Source organism: Coturnix japonica, chromosome 13, assembly GCF_001577835.2.
Source record: "Coturnix japonica isolate 7356 chromosome 13, Coturnix japonica 2.1, whole genome shotgun sequence".
Lineage (NCBI taxonomy): Eukaryota > Metazoa > Chordata > Aves > Galliformes > Phasianidae > Coturnix > Coturnix japonica.
In genome coordinates this window covers 14,226,752-14,232,092 of record NC_029528.1, presented here as the reverse complement: position 1 = coordinate 14,232,092, position 5,341 = coordinate 14,226,752, and the positions used below count along the sequence as shown (strand labels likewise).

The following is a 5,341-nucleotide window of genomic DNA, read 5'->3' as shown; positions in this document are numbered from 1 at the left end:
ATTAGAATGTTCTAGTAAAGGGGGGGAAAAAAACCGCCACGAACCGGCAGCTCCGGGCTCCACAAGGCGCGGCGCATATCGCCACCGCGCGACCAGTGCGGGGAACTGAAGGGCGCTGCTCCATCCTGCACCGAGCGGAGCACACACGGGGCGGGGGATAAAGCAGCGAATCGAATCCAGGCGGTTCCCGTTGAGTTCCGTGCCCGAGTGACACCGTGTCCATCGGGGAGCAACGGCAGCGGTAATGGGACTGAGGGCAGCAGGGCAGCACGGAGCACAGTGAGGGCTCAGGGGCTGTGCAGTGCACCACAAGCACTGCTGTGAGCTTTGGGCTCACACAAACCAACCCTGCCCCTCTTTTTGTGCCATTACAGCCAGGCCTCAAGGCCTCAGGCTCAGCCCAGAGATGGATCCATCAGCCCAGCGCTGCAAAGAGTTCTACAAGGCAAGGAGTCAGCCTGCATGTGTTTGATGTACACATAGCTCATGCTCTGCGGCTCAGAGCAGATATTCCTATTTCTTGCCAAGTTTCAGACATACAGCAGGAGAGACCAACGACCTACATGTGTTTCTTGGCAGGTTAAAGGCCTCAGCCGTGAGCACACAGGCCCCTGTCCCTCCTGGGGGCATCTATATGTTAATTGTAACATAATGTGACTCAAAACTTGGAAAATTTTGCCCTGAAAATCTGCTGAGCCCGCAGCATTTCTCACTGCACAACACGGAGCTGTGCTCACCACGCTGCATTGAGACGGGCCGGGCGCTTTGCTGGGAGTGATGCCCCCATTTCTCAGTTACCCACTTTTGAATTAAGCAGCATCTTCCTCTGAACCCACAACAGTGCAGGAGGAGAGGAAGGGAGCAGCAGCACGGATCTCCCTGCAGAAGCAATGGAGGGAAGGATGCACACACTGTGAGGTCTGGGTGCTGCATCACCTCCCTGTCCTCCTCGGCTGCATTCAACACCGCAAACCCTCCCATATCCCACAGCCGAAAAACAACAGAAACAACAGCGAGCAAGGTGAAGTGATTTTAATCAACAGTCCAAAAGAAAACAATAGGATTCTGAACAGGCATCGGACATGGGCTCATCGTTTAATTCCCATTATACCTCACACGCAGCCCCTTTTATTTGCTAAGGCCGGATCCTGAAGCCATCACTCCGGAGCAGCACAAAGCCTCCACGTGGGACCTTCAGATCGGCACCGACGGCTCCTTTTGTTCCTTCGGACGGGATGGCGCAAACCTGCGATTAGAGCAGATACAGGAGTTAACACGAGAAGTATCCACCCCTTCCTTACCAGCTTCATCCCCCGCCCTCCGTTTTCAATCGAAAGACGAGCCGAGCTCGGAGCATTGTCCGCATCCCATCCAGGAGCAGCTCCACCCGGAGCCCCCCACTCTCGGCACACGGAGGCTGCCGACCCCCGGCTCTCCATGGCCAGAACGGCCCGTCGGGCCGGGGCTGCCCGGCAGCTCGCTGCTCTTCCAGCGGCATAACACCGCCCGCGCACTGCAGCGGGGGAGGCTGACTACCGCTGGGTGCTGCGGGACACAAGAACACACGGCCATAACACAGCCCGCATCCTCACCTCGTGCTCACCCGCACCGAAGAGGCCGAGCCCCGCCGCGCAGCCCGGGTGGTTCCGCAGGCGCCGCCCCTCCAGGCGGGTCCGGGTCCGGGCCGCTCCCCCAGGCGGGGCAGCCGCTGTTGGGCTGTGATGTATCTGTGCATTGACTCGAGGCTGTGGGAGCCCTTTAACATCACTGCGGTGCTGTCTGTGCTGCGCGGAGTTCAGGCTTTGTGTAGACTTTTGCTCTTGTGAAGGTTGGCGATGCTTCCGTTTGTGCCAGCTTCAATCTCTGATCTGCCTTGAAACAAAGCGTCTCGACTCGTCAATCCCTGACACCGCACTTGTGGGAGAGAAAGAGAACGTACTTAGCTTCTACCAGGCTGAGATGAACAACAGGCCCAGCGAGTGCTTCGGTATCAAAGAATAATGAGATGTTTGCTGACATCGGCTGTAGCTGAAATCCTGCCTGGGAGAGGAGGAAGGACAGCACAATTAAGCAGATGAAACCTCTGTGAAAGCTCTTGGCAGCCGATCAGCGCAGGCAGGCAGAGCTGTGCACAGAGCAGCTCAGGACCTGCTGCCCTGCCAGGCGCTGTTTGCACTCACTGCAGTTGTACTCGGCTCGGCATGCTGTGCTTGGCAGGGCTGCTGCGGCACAGCTTCCAAGGAAGGCAGTGCTGGGCTCAGGATGTCCCAGGATCATTCTCTCAGCAGCCAGAAGGGCTGTGGTAGGTGTAGGGGACATGTCTGCCAGGAAGCTGTGACTTGATTGGATACCCAAGGCAGAGCTGACGTGCTTCACTTGGCACAACAGCTTTTATCCAAGTTCATAAGTGATGTGTGAGCGTGTGCTTGAGCCTGCCTCACTGCATGAGATGAAACAATGCTCCGTGCCCAATTACTAGATAGGAAAGCTGTGCAGGAGCTCAAGGAAAGCCTGTGTTGTGAAATTAGAGGGTGTTCCTGACACTGAGAGTCACTGACTTCTGGTATTTGGCATTTGGAAAGCTTTTGAAGCATCTCCTTGGTGCTGCTGGAAACATCTTAAGGTTATGAGTATTGTCCCCACTCTGCACTCATGAATTATATGGGTTGAAACTGGAACAGTCTTAAGCAGCCTGTGCAGGGCTTGGCAGGGCTCGTTGTCCAGGCTGCAAGAAGAGATCACAAAGTGCCCTCTGTGTTTGCAATCACTTGTCCCTCCATCACTGTAGCTTTACATCAGCCCTGGTGATAACCCTGGATTTTCTACCCTGGAGCACAGCTGAGAACTGTTGTTCAGGCCCTTTCCAGTGACCATCCCATTTGGTTTGTGTGCAGCTGGGGTGATGTGCACCACTGGCAGCACATGCTGGGAGGATCTCTCCCAAGTGCAATGGCAGTGGGCAATGAGTGATGAGAAAACCCCATGGAGGCACCTCAAAGACCAAGGGCTCCATCTCCACCATGGGCTGTGTCGGCCTGTGGTGCAGCCCTGTGGAGTTCTGGCACCGTGTCCTCTTGCTGAGATATTTGAGGAGTAGGATGGGGAAAGTTAATGAGTTGTGAGCCTCAGTGCTAACTGAGAGCACCTAACGCTCCTCACCTTGAGCACCAGTGATCCTCCACCAGTGCTGAAGCATCTCAGCATTCAGGTTGGTGTGGATGCTTACAACAAAGCTGACCTCACTGAACTCTCTGGCTTCAATCAGGGAAGAAAAGTGCCTTTACTGCTTGAATGTGGCACTGTTTCCTTCCACGCTGAAAGAGAAAATTAGTCCTCAGTACCTAAAGAGAGACCTAAATCAAATTCCTCAGCCTGGAAGAAATTGCTTTCTTAGCCAGAGAATTGAACTAGAAGGATAAATATTAATGAAATGAATCATTTTCACTCTCTCAAAGCAGGAGTAGGGACTTCTCTGTCAGAGATGGATTTCCTCTTAGCCCCAAACTTGTTGAACAGGGGCACTCCTGGGCTTTCCAGCTGCCTGAACAAGAGCCACGTGCTTCATTAAGCTCCACAGAGGGGACCCTGCCGTCTCCACTATAATCACAAGGTGGCATTACAGACTTAAAAGCAGAGCTGGCTCTGCTGAGGGGCTGGAGATCTTTCCCAGACCCCGGGGTGTTCAACCCCAGAAGGCCTCTAAAGGAGCTGTGGACTTAACCCTGCCTGCTGAGCTTCCCATAGATCCGAGCCTCTGACACTTGCTTTTAATCATGTCACTTTAATGTCAAGACTGTAGTTTAATCGCGCAGCATGTGCAATGAATAGCTGCAGCGGTTGCTCCTGTAATCCATGAGCAATCTAATTGCACTGATTTAAGCGAGTTACAGTTTTGACAGTTAATGGCACACGCAGCATTTTCATCTTGACCTGCAACACCTCGGGCTCTTCGCTGCCTCCTCTGCCCTGGAGCAGACGCTGCTGATCAGACCAAATGCTGAAGCAGTTAAAGATGTGGCTAAAGAAAGGCAACAGTGAACCGTAAGTAAAAGGTATCTTGATTGTTTTTGTTGGAAAGCACATTTAGCACTAGCTTTTGTCTGCCCGAGAATGATTTGGGAGAGCTGCAGTAAAGCTTTCAATAATTCACAGCTGGAAAATGAAAACAAAGAAAAATGCTCCTCCTGGATATGTGGGTCTTGTTAAAAGCCTAAGAGTGCTTCAGGTGCAGCACACAGAGCCCTGCTGCATTATCCCTGTGTCCCTCAGCACCTCCCCTGGCACCACGGTCTCATGTCTTCTTCCTGCCTGGACACAGTGGTGGGTCCTGTGTGCTGTGCATGGAGCTGCTGGTTGCCCTGTAAACAGTGCCTGGCTCTGCCCACTGCTCTCAGGCCTGGGGGACACAGCCCGCTGGTGAGGCTGGTACTGCTGCAGGCTCATCTTTGCTCTATCTCCCTTAGGGGGCAGCTAACACTTGATCTTATCTTGTTGCAAAAGCAAATACAAAAACTATCTCCATCAACTCTACAACACCATGGACCTTCTTGGGACCCATGGGAAGGTCTGTCCTGCTGTGATGTTCCCAGTCTGTAACAGGGCTGTGTTAATGTAAGTCTCAGTTTTCTTGCAGGCAAGTGTGCACTCCAGGCTTCATTCACCAGTGCTTCCCCATGAGAACAGTGCTGTGAGATGCTGCAGAGGTCTCACTGCACCTCCATCCCTGGCTAAGGGTCCCACAATCTCCCAGAGGCCCTTGGGATTCACTTTTTTGGAAGCCAGATCTGAGACTGTAGCTGGATAAGACCCTCTGCATGTCCCCCATTCAGGCCTGCCTGTGTCTCTTCTCGCTGCCAGTGCCTGGCTCTTTTACTGTTCAAAGTGCACTCAGGCGATTCAGGCATCTGTGCAGTTTTCCCTTGGTTCTCATTTAACTACAGAGCAATTTCTTTTTTCCCTTTGGTCTCTGGCAGAGCTCTGCAGATGCTCTGCTCCCCTTCCCTCCCTTCCATTCCCTTCTCTGAGCTCCCCTCTGGCTGAGTGCTCCCCCCCTGCTGTCCCCCTTCTTTTCCCAATGCCATTTAACCCTATTTTTCTCTTCTCTCTTTCCCTCCTGGGTGTTTCTCAGTTCTGTGATAAGCAGCTGGAATGACCGCACTGCGCAGCCCTCTCAGCTCTGGGACTTCCAAGCCAGCCCCAGCCCTGGAAGCTGCAGCCCTGCAACATTTTAGCCTCATCTCGTCACTGAAAAAGGCTTTTTTTTCTTTCTTTTTCTTCCACTCTTCCTCCTCTGAGAATTAGTTTTTACCAGTGCAGCATGTCTAACACAGTCAGGGAACTT

The 5,341-nt window shown here is 53.1% G+C and overlaps 1 protein-coding gene across 2 annotated transcripts in view; it reads left to right on the top strand.

The window, feature by feature from the left end:
* Positions 1-37: 37 nt before the first annotated feature.
* SIL1 (SIL1 nucleotide exchange factor) overlaps positions 38-5,341 on the top strand; it is a 91,670-nt gene continuing 86,366 nt past the window's right edge. Inside the window, exon 1 of one of the 2 annotated variants that reach the window (XM_015876024.2) lies at positions 38-4,041. The gene's annotated coding sequence lies outside the window, so the exon portion shown is untranslated. Of the gene's footprint in view, positions 4,053-5,341 lie in introns of both variants that reach the window. The other variant, XM_015876023.2, reaches the window with a different exon arrangement.